Genomic DNA, 27,070 nt, shown 5'->3' with positions numbered 1-27,070 from the left:
GGATTGCTATAAGAAAGGCATACCTGTAGACTCTAACACGATTCGAGAAAATGGGAAATCATTATGTGACAACTTAAAGCAAAAGGAATGTGAATAATCTAAAGCTGGAGAATTCATTGCCAGCAAAGGATGATGTTATAATTTTAGAAAGAGATTTAGCTTAAAAAATATAAAGATAACAGGAGAAGCACCTTCTGCTGACCAAGAGGCAGCAGATGAGTTTCCAGGAACTATTAACAAAATCATTGAGAAGAAAGGATATCTGCCTGAACAGGTTTTTAATGCAGGCAAAGCTCCTTATTCTGATTTTTTAAAAAGCCTTAAAAAGCATCTATTCATAAGGAAGAGAAGCCAGCCCCAGCACCAGGATTTAAGGCAGGAAGGGACAGGCTAATTTTACTGTTTTGTGAAAATGCACTGGATTTATGATCAGGACTGCTCTTATCTATAAAGCTACTAACCCCTGAGCCTTGAAAGGAAAGGGTAAACACCAGCTACCAGTCTTTTGGTTGTCCTGTAACAAGAAGGCCTGGACGATGAGAACTCTTTTTTTCTGGGGGGCGGGTGGAGGGGGTTAGTTCCAATGATGCTTTGTCTCTGAAGTCAGGAAGTACCTTGGCAGTTAGGAACTGTCTTTTAAAATTATTTTGAAATTGGACAATGCCCCTAGCCACCCAGAACCCCAATGAGTTCAACACTGAAGGCATCCTACTTGCTCCCAAACACAATGTCTCTACTTCAGCCTCTAGATTGGGGGGTCATAAGGACCTTTAAAGCTCATTAAATATGACACTCTGTAGAAAGGATTGTCATACTACGGAAGAGAAGAACCTTGATAGAGAGAACATCATGAAAGTCTGGAAAGATTATACCATTCCATGAAGATACCATCATTGTTATAGAAAGCCATGAAAACCATCCAGCCCAAAGCAATACATTTCTACTGGAGAAAACTGTGTCCAGATGTTATGCATGACTTCACCAGATATGTGACAGAGCCAATCAAGGACATATTGAAAGAGACTGTGGATATGGCCAAAATGGTGGGGGAAGTGTGAAGGGTTTCAAGATACAGATCTTGGAGAAATTCAAGAGCTAATAGATGCCACATCAAAGGAGTTAACAGAAGAAGACTTGCAGGAAGTGTTTCCAAACCAGTACCAGATGATGAGGAAGACATAGAAGAAGCAGTGCCAGAAAACAGGTTGACATTAGGCAATCTGGTGGAAGGGTTCCAATTATTTAAGACTGCTGTTGACTTCTTTAACAACATGGACTCTTTTGTGACAGGGGCAATGAAATGAAAGAAAATGATAGAAGAAGAATTGATACCATATAGAAACATTTTTAGAGAAACGAAAAAGCAAAGAAGTCAGACAGAAATCATGATCTATTTCCATAAAGTTATACTCAGTGTGGTCTGCCTCTCTTGCTCCCTTTCCACCTCCTCCACCTCTTTTGCCTGTGCCACCCCTGAGACAGCAAGACCAATGCTTCCTTTCCCTCATTCTTTTCAGTTTACCCAATGGGAAGATGATGAGGATGAAGACCTTTACAATGATCCACTTCCTCTTAATAAATAGTAAATATATTTTCTCTTCTTTATGATTTTCTTGATAATGTTTTCTTTTCTCTAGCATACTTTCTTGTAAGAATACATTATATAATACATATAACATATAAAATGTGTGTATCAACTGTTCATATTATTGGTAAAGCTTCTGGTCAATAGCAGGCTATTAGTAGTTATGTTTTTCGGGAGTCAAAAATTATACACACATTTTTTTACTACATGGCATGGGTTGGGGGACCAGTACCCCTAACCCCCATATTGTTCAGGGGTCAACTATATTTACTAATACAAATATTCCTCTTACTATTACTTTAGCTTGATCTCATAAATTTGATATGGTTTGTTTTTATTTTCATTTTGTTCTTTTTTTTTTTTTTTCCTGAGACGGGGTCTCCCTCTGTCACCCAGGTTGGAGAGCAGTGGAAAGATCTCAGCTCATTGCATCCTTTGCCTCCTGGGTTCAAGTGATTCTCATGCTTCAGCCTCCCAAGTAGCTAGGATTACAGGTGCACAGGTGTACACCACCATGCCCTACCAATTTTTATATTTTTAGTAGAGACAGGGTTTCACCATGTTGGCCAGGCTAATCTCGAACTCCTGGGCTCAAGTGATTTGCCCACCTCGGCTTCCGAAAGTGCTGGGATTACAGGTGTGAGCCACTGTGCCTGGCCTGTGTTATGTATTTTTAATAAGACTTCCTCTTGAGCCATGGATTATTTAGAAGTGCATTGTTTAATTTCCAATTATTGGAGGTTTTCCTGTTGCCTTTCTCTTATGATTTCTAGTTTGATTCCATCATGGTAAAAAAAAATAGTCTGTATGATTTAAAATAATTTAAAATTTAAAATTCTTTTAAATTTGCTGAGGTTTGTTTCATGACTCAAGATATAGTCTACCGTGGTAAATTTCTCAAGAATGCTTGAAAAGAACATGTATTCTGCTGCTGCTGGATAGGGGAATGCTTTATAAATGTCAAATAGATTCTGTTGGTTGATGGTGTTCAGTTCTTTTATATCCTGTCTCATTTTCTATCTAGTATTTCTATCAGTTGCCAATAGTAGGATGTTGAAATTCTAACTATAATTGTGGATATTTCTATTTCTCATTTCAAGTCTATAAGTTTTTGCTTCGTGTATTTTGATGTTCTGTTATGTGGTGCAAACACAATTAAGAATGTTATATCTCCTTGGAGATTCATTACATCATGTTCCTTTTTGTCATACACACACACACACACACACACACACATTTGCTTCAAAGTCCCTTCATCTGAATACCTACTCTCGTGATTTTTTGATTATTTATTCCAAGATATATGTATATTTTTTTCTTCCATTCTTTTACACTCAATCTACCTAGTTGTCATATTTAAAGTGAGTTTCTTGTAGATAGCATGTATTGGGTCATATTTTTTGTTTACTCTGCTAAATCACTATCTTTTAGCTGTGTTTGGACCATGTACACATAAAGTAATTATTGACATGTTAAGATTTAGGTTTGCTTTTTTGTGAGTTGTTTTCTATTTGTTCCTGTGGTATTTTTTGTTCTGTTTTTATTTTTCTTGCCTTTCTGTGGATTAATTCAAAATTTTCACAGTTCCGTTTTGATTTGTTTCTAGTATTTTTGAATATGTCACCTTGTATAGTTTTCTTAGTGGTTACTGTAAATCTTACCATAGACATAATAGTAAGATATTTAGGTTTTAGCACCTAAAGTGAAGTGTATATAGACCTTACTTCTATTTAGGCACCCTTATCCTCTCCACTTTTAAAATATAATTATTTTAAAGCATTTCTTTTATATACCTTAATCACCACCTTAGATGGTGTTGTAGCTTTTGCTTTAACCACAAAGAAACTCATGAGTTGAAGGATGGTCTAGTATGTTGACTTCTGTTTTTACCCATTCCATTGTTTCTTCTTCAAATATTATATTCTTTTTCTGTTGTCCTTTTCTTTTTGTTTGGACAGCTTTCCTTACCCCTTCTCAAACAGTAGGTGTGCTCCAAATTATCTTAGTTTTTATTTGTCTGAAAAAGTCATTATTTTTTCATTATTCCTGAAGGGCACTTTTGCTGGATATAGGATTTAAGGTTGACAGTCCTTTTCTTCTTTTTTTTTTTTTCCCAAAACTTGAAAAATATTGTGCTACTTTCTTCTGGCCTCCATAGCTTCAGATAAAAAAAAATCCATTGTCATTCAAATTGGTGTTTTTTTCCTTTGGTAATGCATTATTTCTCTCTTTAATGTTATTTTTGTTGGGTTTAGTTTTCAGTGTTGTGATGTGTCTTGGAGTGGATTTCTTCAGGTTTATATCTGGAACTTGCCCAGCTTCAAAAATCTGCAGGTTTATTTATTTATTTATTTATTTATTTATACCAAATTTTGGAAGTTTTTAACTATTATTTCTTTCAAATACTTTCTCAGTCCCACTGTCTCTTTTCCTTCTGGGATTCTGATAATATAAAGGTTAGACCTTTGGTTATTTTCCCACAGATCCCTGAGGCTCTGTTAAATTTGTCCCTCTGTTGTTCTGAATGAGTAACTTCTATTGATCTGTCTTTATGTTCATTGCTTCTGTCCTCTGTCATCTCCAGTTTACTACTGAACTCACCAATGGATTTTTTATTTGGGATTTTTTTTCTCAGTTATATAATTTTAATTTGGTGGCTTTTACAACTTGTATTTTTTTTCCACTTTTTCATTTGTTTCATATGAATTTGTAATTGCTTGTTGAAGCATTTTTACCATGGTTGTTCTAAACTCTTTGTCAGATAAATTCAGCATCAGATGCAACTTGGTACGGGTGTTAGTTGATTGCCTTATTTCTTTCTAATTATGATTTTTCTGGTTCTTGGTATGAGGAGTGAATTAGATTGTATCTTGTATATTTTGATTATTACGGCAGAGCACTAATAATCCTATTTCAATCTTCTATTTCAGTAGGCAGTCACTCTGTTTGGGTTTAGTGTGCACTTTCTGGCCCACTTTTGTGAACTTTAGTTCCAGTGACAGTTTAGATTTTTGAGCCCTGTGATGCTGTTCTAGTCTATTTCATGCTTCAGGTGCTGCTGGGGCTCCTGAGCAATTTCTGATGGTGTCAAATGTAGAAAAAATAAGACACTTGCTTCTCTGGGATGGCTGCTGTCACTGGATGACCATCTGGGGAGGAAAGGCAGGAGATGCTGGGCCTGAGTCTCCTCATGCTCCTGGTTAGAGACCAGGGAGACATGGGGCTTCACTGCTGCTGCTGTTGGCTGCTGATTGCAGATTGGCCTGTCCACTGAAGTCTGGTTATGGAGTAGGGTCTAGGCTATCCTGGAGCTTTGCTGTTGCCACTGAAGATAGATCAGACTACCCTTCAGGACCCTGGTTGTAAGACAAGGGTTGGCATCACTGGGCTTTGCTGTCACTGTGCTTAACAAACAGACCACTGTTCTGGGCCTGGGTTGTGCAGCAGGTTTGGAATTTCCCACATGGTCTTTGTTGGGCTTCCCCATGCCCAGTGCCTTGGCTTCCCTTTTGTGCATGCAGGTTTGTGTGTGTGTACTTGTTGGCAGTTCTGGGTTGCAAGCTCCTCTGAAGTCTAGTGTAGTAGTATATGGAAGATGCAAAGAAAATCTGCGGAACTCACCACATTGGCATTCAAGCTCCAAGTCTCCTAAGTAGTCCATCCTCTTCTTTCCAGCCTTTAGAGTCCTTCTAACATTGTCTATTGAATAAATTCCACAGTATTTAGTTATATTTAGAGGTCAATGGAAGGGGAAGGTGAGGCTACGCCATGTTGCTCCTGAAGTGGAAGTCTGGTACACAATTTTTTTTTTAACTAATCTTTGACAAAGCATATAAAACCATAAATTGAGGAAAAGACAACCTATTTAATAAATGGTGCTCGGAAAATGGACAGGCCACATGTAGAAGAATAAAACTAGATCCCCATATCTCACCTCATACAAAAATCAACTCAAAATAGATCAAAGACATAAATCTAAGACCTGAAACTGCAAAAATTCAAAAAGATGACATTGGAAAAACTCTCTGAACATTGGCCTAGGCAAAGAATTCATGACCATGACCCCAAAAGCAAATATAACAAAAATCAAAATAAATAAATGGGACCTAATTAAATTAAAATGCTTCTGCATAATAATAATAGTAATCATCATCATAATAATAATCAGCAGAGTAAACAGACAACCCACAGAAGGGGAGAAAATATTTGCAAACTGTACAGGTGAGAAAAGACTAGTGTCTAGAATCTATAAGGAACTCAAACAAAGGCAATGGACATGAAGGCCATTTCTTAAACATATGAAAAAAAATGTTCAACATCACTAATTTTCAGGGAAATGCAAATTACAGCTACAATGAGCTATCACCTCCTTCCTATAAGAATGGACATAACTAAAAAGTCAAAAAACAATAGATGTTGGTGTGGATGTGGTAAAAGGGAACACTTTTACACTGCTGATGGGAATGTGAATTAGTACAACTTGTATGGAAAATGATATGGAGATTCCTTAAAGAACAAAATGTAGATCTACTATTCAATGCAGCAATCCCACTGCTGGGTATGTAACTAAAGGAAAAGAAGTCATTATATGAAAAAGACACTTGTACGTGCATGTTTATAGCAGCACAACTCACAATTGCAAAGATATGGAACCAGTCTAAGTGCCCATTGACCAATAAGTAGATAAAGAAAATGTGGTACATATACACCATGGAATATTACTCAGCCATAAAGAGGAACTAAATAATGTATTTTATAGCAACTTAGATGGAGCTGGAGGCCATTATTCTAGGTGAAGTAATTCAGGAATGGAAAACCAAACACTGCGTGTTCTCACTTACAAGTAGGAACTAAGCTATGAGAACGCAAAGATTGAGTGATATGACAGACTTTGGAGATTAGGGGGAGGTTGGGAAGTGGGGGGAGGGATTTAAAAACCTACATATTGGGTACAATGTACACTACTCAGGTGATAGGTGGGTGCACTGAAATCTTAGAATTCAGCACCGTAGAATTCATTCATGTAACCAAAAACCTATTGAACCCCAAAAGCTATTGAAACGAAAAAATAATAATGATCATCCTTTGACTTTGAATCCAATGGACATGGCTCTTCATTGGATAAGGAAGCCTTTGAAATGGCAGAGTTGCATGAGGACCTCTTTCCCCACCTCTCCTCCCCACTAGGACCTTTGGACTCTTCTGCCTGTGTCCAGTGCAAATGCTTTGTAACTCTGCCTCTTGGCTTAATGCCTGCCTTAATTAGCTAGTCGGCCTCATCACTGTCTGTCTGTGATGGGCCCATAACTCTGTGATGGGGACCTTTTGTCTAACAGACTCACTGTGTCCCAGGCCTAAATGGGAGCTCTATGCAGATGGAGTGCTTAATAAATGGTTTTGATGATGGTAGGATGGAGGCCTAGAAATGACGGCTGCAAGAAGAGAGTTGCTAAACCTGCAGCTCTTCTGTTTGGCCACAGTCCCTGTCTTGATAATTTTTGACAGTAAAAGCTGCCCTTATTCAGCTGCTGGTTGACTTCATGGGACCTTCTCTGGGGTGCAGGCCAGTGTCCAAGTTAACTCTTAGAAGGAAGTACAGCTGCCAGCTCATTTGAGAGAGGAATATTTAGGGGCAGTTCTTTAGTCTTCAGAACTTTTCATCAAGACAGTTGCTCTCTGCTGTGAGCCACTTAAGGGATCTCTCCAGGGAATGCATTGGTGGCTTCACTTTCAGGTGTCAGGGACCTGACATGTCATGCTCTCATACTCCTAGGGTGGTGAGTTGCCAGATTTTCTGGCCAATAAACAAGGGGCAGCAGGCCAGGGCCCGTGTGTAGCAAGAAGCATCCCATCAGAGGCTCCCGGCTGGGTGCTTTTGTTTCTGGAACCCAAAGTGGCTGATATAGTTTGGGTAAGTCTCCATCTAAATCTTGTTCTGAATTGTAGCTTCCACAATTCCCACATGTCATGGGAGGGACCCGGTGGGAGGTAATTGAATCATGGGGGCAGGTCTTTCCCATGCTGTTCTTGTGATAGTGAATAAGTCTCACGAGATTTGATGGTTTAATAAAGGAGAGTTCCCTTGCACACACTGTCTCTTGCCTGCCACCATGTAAGACCTGCCTTTCACCTTACACCATGATTGTGAGGCCTTCCCAGCCTCATGGAACTCTGAGTCCATTAAACCTCTTTTTCTTTAGAAATTACCCAGACTCGGGTATGTCTTTATTAGCAGCAGAAGAACAGAATAGTACAGTGGTTACGAACACAGAAACCACACTCCAGGCCCAGTCCCTGGCAGTGGCCTCCAGGACCCACTCTGAGCTAGATCACATCAGTGATGGGCTGGCCAATCTTTAAGGAGAGTGACTCTACTCCTAGGAAGCCAGCAGGTTGGAGGAGGAAACACATTCAAATCCCGAGCACAAGGAGTTGGGAGAAGACCGGGTATGGGAGCTGCATTCCTGGAAGCTCTGAAGTCACAGCCCCACTGATGAAAGGTATGATGTGAAGTGGGAGCTATGGGGGTGGAGTCTTGTGCAGCGACCCCTGGTGTGGCAGAAAGAAACTCCTCTTTTTTCAAATGGTCCCCTGGGATACCATCATGCTGCAGTGAGAAACCAGTTCCACAGTTGCTGCCTTTTTTTTCCCTCCCTCACACTTAATAGACTGCTCCAGCCTCAGGACCTTTGCATATGCTGCCCCTCTGTCTGGAACACAGTTTCCCTAGACCTTTGCATGGCCAGCTCCTTCTGGTCCCCCAAGCCCCAACTCCAATGTCACTTCCTTGTGGAGGCCACCTGGAACCATCTATCACACCTGCTCCTCTCTGTCTTATTGCTCTATATTGTTTTAAACAACTTGATCTCAAATCAATTTTTTAAATGTATTATGTTTCTTCTTTCTCTGCCTGCCCCTCCCACTAGGATGTAAGACCCTAAGAGTGGAAACCTGCCCCCTGGGATTCACATGGTGTCCCCTCAGGACTCAAACCCTGGTCTGGTATGCTCAGTAAATGAATGAATGTACCCACTATGCCCCAGGTTATTTTTTTTCTGAAGACATCGTTTGACACAGAGGGAACACTGTAGATAAGAAGCCCAACCCTGTTAGAAAGCAGAAGGGTTTGTTTGGGAAAAGGAAACAAAATATATTTTTAAGCTCCATAAACATATGATGAATGCTAACAAGGTATTTTCAAAATAAGAAGCACATAGAAACAGCTTATGTTTCTGGTCAAATGAAGTTGTAATCAAATCGTTATCAAAGCAAAAAAAAAAGAGAGGAAGAAATCAAAATGAGTCAGAAGAGTTTTTGGAAAGATTCAGCAACTTAACTGACTTGAAGAGATTTCCCTTGTCTCAGTCTTGCTGCTGCTTCTAGGGGAACACAGTTTTGCACGGGAAGCGAGGCCAACTTGCAACTCACAGGCACTCTGGAGGAACAAAGAAAGTATCGCCTGCAACTCACCATGGTCTCTCTCTCTCAAGCCCTTGCTCTTGCTCCAAGAAGTTTCACACAAAGGTTTGCCTGCAAGGCTGCGCTTTCCTCTCCAGATCAGCAGAAACAACCTACCAGCAGAAATACTTAATGACGGAGTGAAGACTGGCACAGCCACGCGGTCACAGCTTTGTTCCCAAGAAGCAAGCCAATTAGCAGCCTTGGTTATTATTTACATTTCATGCAATATATCACTAAAATTGTGTTGATGATTTATCATTTATATTATGGTATTGTCAGCATAATTTATTCAGATCATGCTGAGATACCTGGAAAATTAAGTAAAAGAAAAAGAAGTGGCATTGAATTCATCGGGTTTGAAAGATATTTCTCAGCTTCTTTTTTCTCTCCCTCTCTCTTTTAATGAGGTTAGATGTTAAGAAAAATCATGGATCACTTAGCTATTAAATTGTTCCAGGATCATCTGCATTAAAAGTTTGCTCAGTATTCTTTTGTGAGAGAACATGGCTTGGGCGTTCATTTGGATTTTCTTCTGGAACCTTTTCTTTCAGTCTATTATTTCAAAGTAAAAAAAAAAAAAGTAAATGCAATCCTCTTTAGTTTAGAGCAAAGCAGAGTGGATTAGTGCGGGGCTGGAGACTTCTCTTCCAATTTATAAAACATCCTTATCTTCTGCCTTATATTCTATTTGCCCCACCCTCTGGGAAATAATTGTTGCTTATCAGAATTAGAGATAAAATATTCCAGTTTTTGAAGCCATTCATCATCTAGGCATTCTAGAAAAGCAGTTACTGAACTAGAGGCAGCATTTTGAGCATCAGAGCTCTGGGTTCTAGTCCCAGCTCTGTCCAGGCTTTGTGTGATTCCAGGAGTCACTGAAGCTATCCTGCTTCTGTTTCCCTAGCAGTGGGATTCATGAATGTCCAGCATCAGGCTTGCTGGGTCTGCCCCAGGTCTTCAGAATCAGACTGCCTGGGGAAGGCACATGGAGGTCTTTTTGACAGGTGACATAGGTGATACTTCTACACACTTCAGTTAGAAAAGTCATTGGGCTTACATATGCCTGCAGCCACTTTCAGCTCCAGTCTTCTAGAGTTCTACAGACTCTAATTATATGTCATATTTTACATATTTCTGAAACTTCATATGGGAAACAAACTTTTGGAAATTGATTCATTTAAGAATCTGTGGCCAGACGCGGTGGCTCACGCCTGTAATCCCAGCACTTTGGGAGGCTGAGGCGGGTGCATCGCCTGAGGTCAGGAGTTCAAGACCAGACTGACCAACATGGTGAAACCCCATCTCTGCTAAAAATACAAAAATTAGCTGGGCATGGTGGCACACACCTGTAATCCCAGCTACTCCAGAGGCTGAGGCAGGAGAATTGCTTGAACCCAGGAAGCGGAAGTTGAAGTGAGCATTGCACTCCAGCCTGGGCAGCAAAAGTGAAACTCTCTCTCTCAAGGAAAAGAATATGTATGGGATCTTGATATTGAAGGGAAGTCTGAAATACATTATTCATGGTGTGAATCCTTTGTAATATGTGTGCCTTGCCCACTTGCCACTGATTGACTGATTTCCTCCAGTGAGGTCCATGTGTATCTCCCAGCACACCTGGCAGGGATGCTCAAGGAGAAGGGTGATTCTCACAAAGTGGCTGTTTTGGTTTCCCGATAATGGATCTGGTGACTTGCACCCAGCGCAGACCTATGGATGGCAGAGATGATGGTCTGAAGTCTTAGGGCAGACTCCTGGGGTCCCTGTGCTATCCCTTGGATAAGGATATTTGCTTCTCTGAACCTCTCAGAATTCCAGGTCCAGGTCAGACTATCTTTCTGGGAAGTTATATAAGAAATTGTCATAAGTGACAGGAACAATAGCATTATTAGCACTTGCTGGAATATTCATATAAAGATAGCACCTTTTCATCAGAGATGTTAGAGGACATGTGGCATTACCCTTGGGAGGTGGATCCACTTTCTGTACCATAAACTCCACGTGGTCTGCATGCAGGAAGTGTTTGCCACTTCTTTCCCTGTGGCTGTGCCCCACAACCCCGCTCTGAGAGTTGCGCACACACATCCTTTTTAATACCATCGGCTATCTCACCCCCCTCCTGACCAGGCTGAATTACTTGGCTGCGACCCTAACTGATGTCACAAAGTTCCCCCAGTTAAATCTACTCTTTTTTTCCCCCTATCCTGAGAACCTAAGCTCCATGAGGTTAGGGACCATGTTTTACCTTTCTGTCCTACTGGGCTTGTGTTAGTTCATGTGCATTGCTCCAAAGGAATACCTGAGGCTAAGTAATTCACAAAGAAGAGAGATTTATTTTGGCTCATGGTTCTGCAGGCTGTCCAGGAAGCATGGTGCTAGCATCTGCTTTTGGTGAGGCCTTAAGAAGCTTCCAATGATGGCAGCAGGTGAAGGGGAGCCAGTGTTGAGAGAGGGAGCAAGAGAGAGAAGGCGGAGCTCCCAGACTCTTTAAACAACCAGATCCCATGTGAACTCCTGCCTGTGGAGAGGGCACAAGCCATTCATGAGGAATGTGCCCCCATCACCCAAACACCTCCCACCAGGCTCCACCTTCAACACTGGGGATCACTTTGTTTTTATTTTTAATTTTTTAATTTTTAATTTTTGTGACTGCATAGTAGGTATATATATTAATGGGCTACATGAGATATTTTGATACAGGCATGCAATGTGTTAATAACCACATCAGGGTAAATGGAGTATCCATCACCTCAAGTATTTATCCTTTTTGTTATAAACAATCCAATTATACTCTTTTAGTTATTTTAAAATGTACAATTAAATTATTTTTGACTATAGTCTCCCTGTTGTGCTATGAAATAGTAGGTCTTATTCATTCTTTCTATTTTTTTGTATGTATTAACCATCCGCACTTCCCCCAACAACCCTTGCTCTCCTTCCCAGCCTCTGGTAACCATTCTTCTACTCTCTATTTCCAGTAGTTCAATTGTTTTGACTTTTAGATCCCACAAGTAAGTGATAAGATGCAATGTTTATCTTTCTGTGTCTAGCTTGTTTCACTTAACATAGTGATCTCCAGTTCCATCCATGTTGTTGCAAATGACAGGATCTCATTCTTTTTTTTTTTTATGGCTGATATACTCTATCCTGTATATGTACCACATTTTCTTTATTCATTCATCTATTGATGGACATTTAAGTTATTTCCAAATCTTGGCTATTATAAATACTGCTGCAACAGAGATGGCAGACGTCCCTTTGACATACTGATTTCCTTTCTTTTGGATATATAGCAGTGGGGTTGCTGGATCATATGACAGCTCTATTTTTAGATTTTTGAGGAACCTCCAAACTCTTCTCCATAGTATTTGTACTAATTTGCATTAGAGTGTATAAGGGTTCCCTGTTTCTCCACATCTTCACAAGCATTTGTTATTGCCTGTCATTTGGATGAAAGCCATTTTAACGGGGGTGAGATGATATCTCATTGTAGTTTTGATTTGCATTTCTCTGATAATGAATGAGGTTGCACACTTTTCATATACCAGTTTGCCATTTGTATGTACTTTTGCCCATTTTTGATCAGATTATTAGATTTTTCTCTCGTAGAGTTGTTTGAGTTCCTTATATGTTCTGGTTATTAATCCCTTGTTAGATGGGTAGTTTGCAAATACTTTCTCCCATTCCGTGAGTTGTCTCTTCACTTTGTTGATTGTTACCTTTGCTGTGCAGAAGCTTTTTAACTTGATGTGATCCCATTTGTCCATTTTTGCTTTGGTTGCCCGTATTTGTGGCTTATTAGTACTCTCAAGTACTCTCAAGAAATTTTTGCCCAGACCAATGTCCTGAAGAGTTTCTCCAATGTTTAATTTAAGTGTTTAATTAATTTTGAGTTGATTTTTGTATATGGCAAGAGATAGGGGTCTAGCTTCATTCTTCTGCATACAGATCCCCAGTTTTCCCTGCACTATTTATTGAAGAGACTGAGTTTCCCCAGTGTATGTTTTTGACATCTTGTGAAGAATAAATTAACTCTAGGCATGTGGATTTGTTTGTTTCTTGGTTCTTTGTTCTGTTCTATTAGTCTATGTGTCTGTTTTTACGTCAGTACCATGCTGTTTTGTTTACTATAGCTCCGTAGTGTAATTTGAAATCAGGTGGGGGTCACATTTCAGCATGAGATTTGAAGGGGACAAAACATCCAAACTATATCACAGTCCATGTTGCAAGGGTTTGGAAAATGCTTGCTGATTGTCTGTAACTCTGCTTCCGCTTACCCCAGCTGCTGCTCATTAGCTATACCCAAGGCATGGATAATTGAAAGAGGGTCATAATTACTACCATGGGAAATCCTGCCTGTACTTAGAGAATACATTTTGTTTTCACTGCTTATCCCAATTTTTCTACCTTTTCTCATAGAATCTGTTCCATCATTCCCCCACTCTCCCTGCTGCATTCAAATGGTCTTGGGTGATTAGCTTTGATTCAAATGATCTCCTGGCACCATTGTTAAGTTCAGTGGTGGATACTCAACAATTACAATTTTTTGGATTTGGGATCCAGAGAGACTTTCTTTTCAGCAGTAGAATCTTGGGAGTGTTTGACTGCCATGGTGCCCACCTTGGCAGAGAGAGGGAGAGGGAAGAAGTGGTAAGAGAGTGTGAGAGCCCTGAATGCTTTGCCTCCCAGGGCTCCTGAGATCCAGCCCACTGCTCTGTCTGGCTCTATGGGGCACCTGGAGGATGTTCTTGATAAATCCATTTACCCTAAACCACCTTGAAATTGGTTTCTGACATTTGCAACCAAGACTCAGAAATTCCCGAACTAAAAAACAAATAAGCCCCTTAAAAAATGAATGAAAGACATAAACAGACTTGTCTCAAAAGAAGACATATAAGCAGCCAACAAGCATATGATATAATGCTCATCATTACTAATCATCAGAGAAATGCAAATCAAAACCATAGTGAGATGCCATCTCACACCAGTCAGAATGGCTATTATCAGAAAGTCAAAAAGCATCAGATGTTGGCGAGGCTGCAGAGAATGCTTATATATTTTTGGTGGGAATGTAGATTAGTTCAACCACTGTGGAAAGCAGTTTTGTGATTTCTCAAAGAACTTAGAACAGAACTATCATTCAACCCAGAAATCTCAATGCTGGGTATACATCCCAAAGAAAACAAATCATTGTACCAAAAAGACACATGCACATGTATGTTCATGCCCACATTATTCACAACAGCAAAGACATGAAATCCACCTAGGTGGCCATCAATGGTGGACTGGATTAAGAAAATGTGGTACATGTACACAATGGAATACTCTGCAGCCATTAAAAAGCAAAATCATGTCTTTTACAGCAACTTGCATGGAGCTGGAGGCCAGAATCCTAAGCTAATTAATGCAGGAACTGAAAAAATGCCATGTGTTCTCACAAGTGGGAGCTAAGGATTGAGCACACATGGACATAAACATGGGGACAATAGATGCTGGGGACTACTAGAGGGGAGAGGGAGGGAGGGGGTGTGGGTTAAAAAGCTACCCATTGGGTACTATGCTCACTACCTGGGGGCAATATACCCATGTAACAAACCTGCACATGTAAAATAAAAATTTAAAAAATGCATGAAATTTTCCAGTTAGTAAGCATCTTTTCTTTTTCCTAATTCTCCCAATTTTAGTAGAACCATCTGAATAGATTTGAGTACCTTATGTTGCTAGATATGAGAAGTGTGCCATTTATCCCTTTATGTTAAGAAAAGAGGACCATGTAATGTGTAAAATTCTTTATTACGTTATGGTTTTAGTTGAATGATAAGTGTCATAATCTTGTCTAAACTAGTCCCATAACTCTTTTTTATCTCCTAGGCTGGGTGTATTTATTTTCTTTTGCTCTCAAAATTATTTTGGAATTATGACTTACCATTAATACTTGAAAAGTGGTCAAATAGAGGAAAGCATTCTAAAGGTGGAGAAAGAGATGTGCGGCTAACAGGAGACATTTATGCGTTATTTCACCAACCCACAAGTTCAAGTTCTAGGAGTTGAAATGGCAAAGGCCTGAGGACCTTCAGCATTTTGTCAACACTGACCAAATGAACAGGGCCACTTTTGCACTGGCCACACAGGGTCCAAATGCTTTCCTTTCAAGAATATCTGAAGCATTTTTCCTCCATCCCTGAAAGAGTTTCATTCCCAAAATGCTTAAGGGCTGATGTTTCTGGGAAATTAAACTTTGCTGTTGTTTGAAGGAGAACCTCCAAATCTCTGTATTTCTGACTTAAAATTTTGAAAATACTTTTTAATGTCTGCACGAGTTCACACTAGAGTGTGTGCTTGTGCATCAGGTTCTTGCTTGCAACTTGGTGAACTAGATCTGATTGGTTAAGACAAATGGATATAGACGTAGAAGGAGGATGGATCTGGAAGGGGTCACCATTGGCCTTTAGTATCTAACCCTGAAGTTGACCTTTTATATAAATTCCCCAATACCAGCTTTTTTTTAGTGCAGAAAGGTAATTATTTTTCTTTGGAATATTCAAGAAGCCTTACTAATTTCATATCCCTCTTTGTGATGTTCGGTTCAGTGAGATTTTAGAAGGTATATATTAAAATTGCCGCAAGCGGAAGTGTTTATGTGATCAGTGCATGCTATGCTGTCTTTGGATTAAATGGTTTATGCAGATTGGTCATGGTTCTTCTGTAGGTTCTGTATTGGGGAGGGATGATGAGTGGATGGACATCTTGCAGATAAGACCCCTTGCCCAGTATACTGTGGGGTTCACTATAGTTGTGGAGGAAGGCCTTTCAGTTTGGGGGCAGAGCACAATTTTTGTGTCCCTTTACTCAAAATGCTAACTCAGTCTGACCTCTGATAGGTGTCCTGAATTGTCTTTAAAAAGTGATCGAGATTATGTTTTCAATTTTGAACATACTGCTGAACCCCTGACATGCAGAGCAATCTATCTGGACTGACAACTTGGCCAGGGGTGGTCTATGCCAAGCAGTGAAGGCTGTGAAGAGATGCTTGGGAAGGGTACAAGAAGGAAGGAAAGGAACCCCCTGGGACAATAAAGGAAGATGCTGTGGTTGGCCCTGGAGCTCAGAAAACAGGCAGGTGACGGAATGGAAAATGGTCACCTTGATCCAAGGAACCACCTGCCTCACTACAAGTGAACACCAGCTGACCCAGTGCTGACCGTGTTTATCTTCTGCCTCAGTTTTCCTCAAATGTACATGCAAAAGATATTAGATGGCTTCCACAAAGGCTCTATGCATATGAGAATCCCCGTTCACAAACACAAAGCCCTGTTGACAAGAAGACAATGAGCCTCGTGAGTACATCGGCCAGATCCTGGGAGATTTGTTCTGTATGCACTCCAGGATCTGAATCTGCTCTCAAAATCACTAGCTCCAATCTACAAAAGAAAAATGCCTCACAGAACACACTGCCTCTTAATAAGTTAGTCTTTCCAACTCATAGACTTTTCCTCCTTTAAATTAGCATGAAGGTTTTCAAAGCAAAATTTTCAGCCACAAAAGAATCCCTCCTCATCTTTATGAACATAAAGTGAAATAATTGACAAATGTTCATGCCATAGCTCCCCTCTACATAAACACACACAGGCACACATGCATGCACAGATGTGGTTAGTGGTTCTAACTTGGTCAGGTTAGAACAAAGGCAACAGACGTCCCCCTGTCACCATGCAGGCACCCAGGGCTGTGCCTGCCCATCAGCCCCGATAGCAGCAATTACACAGTCCGTGGGTGTGATGAGCTGCAAACTAAACATTTGTAAAAAGGCTGTAATTAATGCAATTAGCTATTTACACGATAGCCCATAATGAATCCAAAGGCATCGTTATTGACTATTGAGTAAATAATCTGACATTAAAAAGTCAATGATCTGCAAATGAAAAATTCTCTCTCTCTTTTTTTAAAGGAGGAAAGATGAAGGAAAGAAAATTGAGGAAAAGAGGAAAACAAGCAAAAAACTCAGCAAAGATGTCATTGCATAATAGTCCATTATGCCTCCAATTGAGCCGTCATGAACTATCAAAGAAATAATTGCGCAATAAGCCCATAATGGCTTAATCGTGTCAACATCTTTGCATTTACATATTTTTTTAATCAATGGAAATTAAGTACAAAAATGGGTCTTTTGGTTTCCATCCTGATTTTACCTTTGTGACTGGGGGTGGGTTGAGGGTTTGGTTCTCTCTGCCACCTTCAAGGGAGGCTGCAGTCCCTGAAATTCTCCTAGATGTGTCTGATGCTGATTAGCTTCTGGGCACGGGAGGGCCCTGAGAGCCATGGTGTCAGGGCAGGAGAACACTCTGTAGGAATCAGCAGTGGTGAGTTTGGTGTTGCCCAGGGCCAGTCATATACTTGACTTGACCTTCCGCAGGAATACAGGCTCACTCTATTTTTGACACATGCATGTCTTTCTGGTCCCAACCATTCATCACACATGGACAGAGATCCTGAAGCAAAGCTCTTCTCTCCAAAGAGAGAAATAACTACTTATGGAGAGGGACTGCTGAGCCATTCACAGTTACCCTTGTCCAACCTTGATCTTGCCATGGCTCATCCAACCCAGGGTTTGGCTAGTGCAACCTGATAGCCTGCTGGGTTAAAATCAGCAGCACCAGCTGGCCCTCCCCTCCTTTTGTTTTCCGCCTCTTCATGGCCTCATTTGGGGGCAGAAATGGTTGAGCTTAGTTTTGTAGAACACCCAACCCCTGGGGACCTTCCTTAAAGAGGCTTCATTGTAGGTAGGCAATCACAGATTTATCTGTCTATCTATCTATCTATCTATCTATGTATCCATCAATCATCTATCTACCTATCTACCTATCATCTATTTATTATCAATCTATCTGTCTATCTAACCTCTATCATCTGTCTATCTATCATCTGTCTATTATCTATCATTTGTCTATCTATGTATCTGTTTATCTCTATCCACCCAGATGTGTTTGATGCTGATTAGTATGTGTACAAATGCACACAGACAAATATGACTAATTTGAAAATCTGGTAGTTATGCTTAAAGCTCCAATGATCAGAGAAACGCAAGACAAAAGAGGCACCTTGAGACTTGGAGAAAGAAAAAGGTTGATCTCTCTTGCTGCCTGATCTCGCTTGCTGCCTGTTCAGAGCATGAATTCTAAGATAGCTGTGTACATGAGACAGGAGATGTGGCAAGAACTGGTGGCAGCTCTCTTGCAATGCTGAAAGGGGCTGAGAGCAACCCATTGGCCTTCTCTTAGAGCATGAGCCATGGAAGAAATAGTATCAGCTAATGTCTGCAGAGAGCTTTACACTTACAAAATACACTAACATACTTTAATTCCAGTTGCTCCTCATGACAAAACTCATTAGCAATAGTGAGAGTAATAACAGTCATTATTTACTTAGCACCTGTGTGCTGTGCCATACCCTACAGAGTTCATTTGTTCATGACCATTGCTAACACCTAGAACACTGCCTGGAGCTCAGTACAAGTCAAATAAATATTTGCTGAATGACTGAGTAAATGAATACACCTTGAGATGTAAATCTTTATTTTACAAATAAGGAACCAAGCTCAGAGAAGTAGATTATATTAAATTGCCCTGAGTTGCACAGCAGGTCAGTGGCAGACCTGGGCTTTGAAATCTGGTTTCATTGTCTGTCTCTCAAGTCTGAGTCACTTTCTCCTCATTTTACAAAGGAAGCAACAGACTCATAGAATGTCCGGGCTCAGGGATGTTTGGACCAGAGTTGTGTTGCATCTGTGTGTTCATGTCTGTCATGGGCCAGAAGGAGAAGGCTCTATGCATTTCATGTCTTCTTCACCCAGCTTCCCTCCTGGGAAAACTGTTTTTTTGTTTTGTTTTCATTCTTGTAGACAGCAACAAGGGCTGCCAAATTGAGAGTCCTGATATGCAGAGGTGTGGGTGTGTAGGGGGTGGGGAATGGTTATTAGTGGGGGGCTACATGCATGGAACTGTCCCGTGTGGCTGAGGGGCCTGAATAGGACTGAATGGTGTACTTAACAGCTTTAAAGAAACTTTCAGCTCTCCAAATGCTTTATCCCTTGCAAACAGGCCCAATTTGCTTGCCTATCTGTTAGGCCAACACAACTCCTTTATCTGGGAGATTCTGATTCACGGTGGGGAAAGGGGTGGCTTTGTGGACCTGATGGTGTAGACAAGGTGAAGACAGAGTTGTGTTTTCACAAGCATGAGAGGGAGAGAGGTGGCTTACTTCCTTCTGAGAAGTAGCCAGGGCTGGCCAGCCACTTGCTCCAGGTGCAGGTGGACTAAGGGCAGGTGAGGTGTGCCCGGCAAAGGGGATGCTTGGGGTGATGCCTTGCATTTGTGCACAGGTCCAGGGACCTCTGTTGTCTACTGTAGGATGCCATCTTTGTTCCTCTTCAAACAGCCAAGATAGAGGAAGACGGGCTGCGTTATTCCAGGCATGGGGGCTTCTGAACAGGGCTGTGAGTTTTGTACTTTTCTGTCTCAGGTCCCCTTCGGTAGGGGACTATCTCCACCATTTCTCACTAGTGCGATCACTTTCAAGCATTGTTGCCTGTGCTGTTGATTAAAGAAAATGAAGCTGATTGCAGCAGGTGACTCAGAATGGACAGGAGTGGGTATTGCTACCAGCATGCGAAGAGGCCATTTATCAAAGTTTTATCTGATCCAAAGCTCTGGATTTATCAGTCACTGCTTATAAATGGCATCAAGCCAAGAGCCGTATCTGTATGCACCTGGGGTCTGCATTGCTCCTGCTCAGAGCTGTGCCCTGTGGGAACACGGCCTTGAATAACCCGGCTAATGAGGCAGTCTTGGGGGAGGGAGATGCTGAGGGTAGTGTCCAAGAAGCAAGTCCATGCAGTGAATTGAGGATGGGTGCCCTCATGGTGAGGACTTGACAGGCACCCTGCCTAGAGAATGGAGTCTTGCATGTCTGATTGGGGAGCTGGAAGCACACCAATCCACTTCCAGGTCCACACACTTCCAGGTCCACTGGAAGTCCCAAGAATTACTAGGGGCTGATCACTACCCAGTGGAATGAAGCAACTCAGGGCAGGGAACGGTGCACTTTCAGTGTTCTGGCTTTATTCATTAAGAATGACTAAGGGCTAGAAGATGCCTTGAACCCCTAAAAGAACAAAAACTGGGAAGCACTGCTGATTGAAGTCTTCTCCTGCAAGATTTCAGGCTCAGGAGACAGATCAAGAGATTTCTCTACAAATCAAAAGCAGCTCCATTTAGAGGGGACATGATAAACACAGGCAAAAGGCAACTTTTAGACTGGAAGGAAATATTTGCAGTGTATATATTACAGACAATCTTTGTAGCTGGGAACTGTGGCTCACACTTGTAATCCCAGTGATTTGGGAGGTCAAGGTGGGAGGATCGCTTGAGGTCAAGTATTGGAGACAGCCTGGGCAACATAGTGAAACCCAGGCTCTACAAAACATTAATAAATTACCCAGGAATGGTGGCACGCACCTGTAGTCCCAGTTACTTGAGAGGCTAAGGAGGGAGGATTGCTGCAGCCCAGAAGGTCAAGGCTGCAGTGAGCTATGCTTGCACTGCTGCACTCCAGCCTGGGTGACAGAGTGAGACCCTTTCTCAAAAAAAAAAAAAAAAATTGAAATAAATATATAGGCAACCTTTTGTGTATCATACAAAGTGAGGTTTTTATCTCCTCTCTCCAACCCCACTGGAAAGACACTGCCTATTTTGAAAGGCACTTGAACAGGAGAAACAGCAGATGAAATTGCAGCAGCAGAATTTTGGAAGGTAGGAAATAAATGTGTGAGTAGTAAGGGACTTGGGTACCTTAGTCAAGAGTACTAACTCCCAAGCCAGTGGGGAAAGCTGAGAGTCCACAAATCTACACCACGGAATACCCCACTGGCTCAGGGATTAGCGAGTCTGTTGAAGAAGCTGTTAGATCTCCCAATTTCTCCCCACCCCATGCAGCTTGAAGTTATACTTGAGGAAATCACTCAGAAAGACGGGGGAAAGGACAAAAAGATGTAAAATAGGAGATAAATAATAACAAATATTAAAGGACTGCTCTAGGAAACCAAAGATCTGAGTAAAGATCTGAGTTCCAGAAGAAGAGAATAGAGAAACCGGAGGGGAGGAGGTCATGGAGAAAATGATTCCCTTGAAACTTCCTTTGACTTCAGTGCCCAGGCCAGTGGATAGGCACATGTCCTCATCTAAAGCCCAGCACTGAGAAATTTATGAATAATGGAAACAGAAAGACAACCTACAAGATGTGTACCTCCATGTGTGCATGCATAGGAGAGAAAGAGAAGTGAGAGGGAGACAGACAGAGAGAGAGAGACAGAGGGGAATTCTATTTTCTCAGAAACACTGGAAACTAGACGGCATCTTCCAAATTTTTCATCTTGGAATTCTCTACTTAGCCAAACTATCAATCAAGTATGAGGCTAGAATAATGACATTTTCAGTCATAGAAGCTCTTAACCAATTTACTTTCTATGTATCAGAAGCTACAGGAAGACATGCTCCATCAAAATGAGGGAGTCGGCCAGGTGCAGTGGCTCATGTCTGTAATCCCAGTGATTTGGGAGGCCAAGGTGGGAGGGTTGCTTGAGGCCAGGAGTTAGAGACCAGTCTGGACAAGAAAGCAAAACCTAATTTCTACAAAATATAAATAAATAAAATAAAATAAAATAAAATAAAAAAATAGCCAGGCATGGTGGTGCACGCCCATAGTCCCAGCTACTCTGGAGGCTGAGGCAGAAGGATCATTTGAGCTTGGGAGGTTGAGGCTGCAGTGAGCAGTGATTGCACCATTGCACCACTGAACTCCAGCCTGAGCAACATAGTGGGATAGATCTTGTCTCTAGAACTGAAAAACAAATGAGGGAGTCAACCAAGAAAGAGGCAGACAGCCACCTGGTCTTCCCTCTCTTCTTTCCTTACTCCTTTTGTCCTTCTTTTCTTCCTTTGTAAATACTTGCTGAGTGCCCACTAAGTGCAAGACATTGTGCATATGCCAGTGAATGGGAGAGACAGTGTCTCAGCTGACATGGCATTTACCTTCTAACAACACTTATGATGTCGGGCTAGTGTCTTCCCCTGGAGGACATGTTCAGGTGAGGATGCTAAGGCTGGAAGTGGGGACACGCCATCAGCACAAAGAAACCAGAATTTGAACCCTAAGCTCCCAACCCTTCACCCTTCAAAAGGTGGCATTTGACTGCATCTGGCACAAGCCAGCTTTTATGTCCTTTGAAATTGCTTCTTAGGATGGTCCTATTAGATTCTGAGAGGCAGCAGCTGGCTCTCCTTTTCCTTTCTCTTGCAGTGATAAGCACAGTTCTATGTAGCTCCTTGAGATGACCTGAATTGATTATGATATGGATTACTGGGAGAGAATTCTCCTTCTGCCTGGTACCCAGCAAGACCTTGTTAGACTTTGATCCCAATCCTGGCCATTGCTCAGTAAAGGGAAACAGAGGGAAAAGAGACATCCTAGCAATGAGTAGGGCAGCTTCTGCTGGGGGTCGTGAATCCTTCCAGGCCTGAACTGCAGGAAGGAGGCTGAGTGCCAGACTGTTAGCAGCCCACTGTCTCCCTGGAAGTAATTGGGAGGAGGACACAGAGGGCCAGAGGAGCACAGGTGGAGGGGTGACTGATTCTGGCTGTTTCCCCAAGAGATGCTTTTGAGGAAGACACTGAAAGAGGGCAAAAGAAGGCTGCCCAGGCATCAGACATGCAAGCAAGCAAGCAGAAAAAGAGTTCACAGACCACTTGGCGGCAGGGTGTGCTTACAGTGTGGTTATAACGTAGGCTTCATGCAAATGCCTAACATCAGCAAAGACACATTCTTACTGACAGCAGGAAGGGCCTCGTGGCACTGGGAAAATGTTTGGACCTCACTCTGTAGGCCATTCATGGCCCCGTTTAAGAGGGACAGCAATGAAGTACAAGGCATGTTCCAGCAAGATTACTCTGGGGAAAGGAGAGATGGGCTAGGATTGCACCCATGAATGAGAAGGAGATGTAGGGGCTGTACCAGGGCATTTCCAGTGAGGATGGAATGGAGGGGATGAAGATACCTTGCAGGTGACTCACTGTCTGTTCTAGGTGAAGAAGAATCAAGACAGACTCTGAGGCTCTCTGAGTGTCTGGCTTATGGGTGGTGCTGTGGTGAGCAATTGGATATGAAGCTCTGAGATTCCAGTGAGAAGTCTGGGACATTGTAATTTGGAGGATCACTGGGGTGCCAGAGGCCATGTGCTCTAGAGGCCATGGGCATGGATGAGACCAGCCATGGGGAGAAGAGACTGAAACAAGAATAGAAATGAAAGTGATCCCATGGAATACTACACAGCCACAAAAAAGAATGAATGCTACACAGCCACAAAAAAGAATGAAATCATGTCCTTTACAGAAACAGGGATGCAAATCCAGCAAGGATGCAATTTGCATATCCAAGCAAATTAATGCAGAAACAGAAAATTTAACAGCACATGTTCTCACTTGTAAGTGAGACCTAAACACAGGGTGTGCATGGACACAAGGATGGGAAAAATAGATGCCTGAGATTCCAAAGGGAGAGGAAGAAAGGAGAGTAAGGGCTGAAAAACTACCTATTGGGTACTTATGTTCACTATCTGGGTGATAGGTTGAATTGTACCTCAAACCTCAGCATCACACAATACACCCTTGTAACAAACCTGCATGTGTAGCCTCTGAATAGAAAATGAAATGTAAAAATATTATTAACAAATGAAATAAAATGTGTAATAGTAAATGTTTTTAACAAGAAAAGCAATATCCCTATTTAAGTTCTGGTTTTTTGTTTTGTTTTGTGTTTTTTTGTTTTTTGTTTTTGAGACAGAGTCTCACTCTGTCACCCAGGTGGGATTACAGTGGCAAGATCTTGGCTAACTGCAACTTTCACCTGGCGGATTTGAGCGATTCTCCTGTCTCAGTCTCTGGAGTAGCTGGGATTACAGACACGCACATACTGGCTAGCAATACCCCTATTAAAGATGAGGATATCTTTGTTCAAAAAAAAAAAAAAAAAGGCCTGGTGTGGTGGCTCACGTGTATAATCTCAGCACTTTTGGAGGCCAAAACAGGTGGATCACCTGTGGTCAGGAGTTCGAGACCAACCTGGCCAACATGATGAAATCCTCATCTCTATTAAAAATACAAAAAATTAGCCAGGTATGGTGGTGGATGCCTGTAATCCCAGCTACTTGGGAGGCTGTGGTAGGAGAATCGCTTGAACTCTGGAGGTGGAGGTTGCATTGAGCCAAGATTGTGCCACTGCACTTCACCCTGAGTGACAGAGCGAAGGAAAAAAAAAAAAAAGAAATGGAGTTGACACCAACATTAGGAACCTAGGGAGGAAGAGACACCAATGGAGGAAGAAAAGATGGGGAGAGAGGATTTTCTCAGAAACCAGGGGAGCAGAAATCTCCTGGGAGGTAGAGAAGAGCAAAGCTGGTGAGGCAACTCTCATGCTGAGGATAATCCCTTTTCAAGGATTTTCTGTAGCTTCCCATTGCACTCCTCCCTGTAAAACTTGCGGATCTTCTTAAATATCCTCTCAGGCTCCCCAAAACCCATGCACTGGAGAATTGAACTAGGACATCATTACTGACATCACCACCTGCCCCCACCCCAGTATCCTGAATAGACTTCTCTTTATTGAAAATTGAGGACATGTCACTTAATCAAAGACAGCAGTCCCCGAGAAGATGGAATACGCGTGTCTGTGTGCAGCATCATCAGAAACAGAAAGTTTTAGAGTCTATTGCTGGCTTTCGAGGAGGGAACCTACTTTTGGGTGTCCAGTCCTTTGTGGAAAAAATTAATCTGTAAATAGTTTATTAAGGTCAGAAATGCTGCCAGCGACCCTTTAAAAACAGATACAAAATCTTTAAGACATTGCAAAGGTAAATCTTATTGTCTGGGGAAATGACTTCTGCACAGTTATTTTTTTATTGCTGTGTGAATGTGATGGCATTCCTCAGTTTAATAAATCCTGGTGTATCTCTCCGTCCATGTAGGCTGATATAAATATCTCCAGTTATGTCACATTACCACCTTTGTACAGGCCCTGATGACTGGAGTCTGATAAATGCAAAACCTCATTTGGTTTGTGAGTGATTGAGCGCTAACACTGTTTAGATTTCTTAATATACTTGTATTAGCATGAATAAGTAATGAGCATGCCAGGCTTTTTTGAATATTTGATTGTATCTTTGTAATGGATTTGTGTCTCTCTCTTTGTGCTAATGTCATTGTAACTTTGTTGGTGTCATAACTCCAAGCCAAGGCAATTGATCTTTATCACCCTATCTTGAGTCAATCACCCTCTCCTTGCAGAATGGCAGCTTGCTATGCCTTTCTTTCCCACACAATTCTGCATTTTGTTTTTTTGGGGAGAGGCGCTGGTAACCACCCTATTCTCAGGGAATGTCTTCCCTGTTTACAAAGTGATGATTTGAGATTTCCAAATGAAGTTCAGGGAGCCAAGGGTTGAAAGTTGACAGTGTCTTCATGTGAACAGCAAAATCTGAGTTATCTTACCCCCAGCAAAGCTTTATCTGTCTGTTCATTATTGCAGAGTGGATGGGTCTACCATTGCATAAGCAGCTTCTATAAGCTGGAGGTCTTGGGGCAGAGAAGACCCTTTTCCTAAGGTCTACAAAGTATCGGCACCATTAACAAAGGCCTCCTCCTCCTTTAATAAGGGGTTTCTTTTCTGATGTGAACAGAGAACACAAACATTGTCCTTACATGCAGTAGCCAAAGCGTTTTTGCCTGTAGGAATTATCCTCTGATGGAAGATTAATTTCTCCAACATGTTAGTAATTGATGTCCTGGTTCAAACTCCAAGCAAGCCAGTTCACATGCTCCAAGCCTGAATATACACATGAATGTGGCGACTAGGATTAATGGTTCCCTGGGTGCCCACCAAAAATGTGTTCCAGCAGCACCATGAGCTCATGTGCCAGGAAGAGCTGCACGTAAATGCCAGTTTGAATTTGAGAAGAGCCATGACCACACTTAAAGTGCAGGGACCTGCTTGTATTTCCATTGCCCTGGTAAGTCATTAGCTAAGTAGGAGCAGTGGCTTGAACTGCATCCATTATGAGGACATAAAAATATGTTTGAAGTTTTTCCATCTTCCATTACACAGCAGAAATCCAGGCAGAGCTGGTCCTTTCATGAAGCGACAACTGTAACATGTTCATAGGATCTCTGGTGAACAAATAAATAATAATTGTCAGTATTACAGTGACAGTGATGATAAATTGATTTGAATTTCTAAATGCTTTCTTGTATGCTAATGGTTTTGATTCTTAGCCACAGTGTGTACACATTGAGTAAATAATACAGGTTTTGTCTCTTTATTTTGTTTCTTCTACAATTACCCTCCGCTGTTTCACTCTCAGTATCCTCAACCTGGCCCCCCGCATTGGCCTCTCTTAGTTTTATTTATTTATTTATTTATTTTTATTTCTCTTATTTTTTTGAGACAGAGTCTTGCTCTATTGTCCAGGCTGGAGTGCAGTGACATAATCTCTGCTTACTGCAACCTCCACCTACTGGGTTCAAGCGATCCTCGTACCTCAGCCATCTGAGTAGCTGGGATTACAGGCACGCACCACCATGCTTGGCTAACTTTTGTATTTTTAGTGGAGACAGGGTTTCACCATGTTGGCCAGGCTGGTATTGAACTCCTGTCCTCAAGTGATATGTCTGCCTCAGCCTCCCAATGTTCTGGGATTACAGGCATGAGCCACCGTGCCCAACCTCATTTATTTATTTTTCTGGAGACAGGGTCTCGCTCTGTCACCCAGGCTGGAGTGCAGTGGCACAATCATGGCTCACTGCAACCTCAAAGTCCTGGGCTCAAAGGACCCTCCTGCCTCAGCCTTCTGGGTAGCCAGGACTACAAATCAGCATGCCTGGCTACATTTTAAAATTTTCAGAGAGACAGTATCTTGCCATGTTG

This window comes from Pongo pygmaeus, chromosome 20, assembly GCF_028885625.2.
Source record: "Pongo pygmaeus isolate AG05252 chromosome 20, NHGRI_mPonPyg2-v2.0_pri, whole genome shotgun sequence".
Taxonomy (NCBI): Eukaryota; Metazoa; Chordata; class Mammalia; order Primates; family Hominidae; genus Pongo; species Pongo pygmaeus.
The sequence above is the reverse complement of the archived record's forward strand: the minus strand, read 5'-3'. Positions refer to the sequence as shown.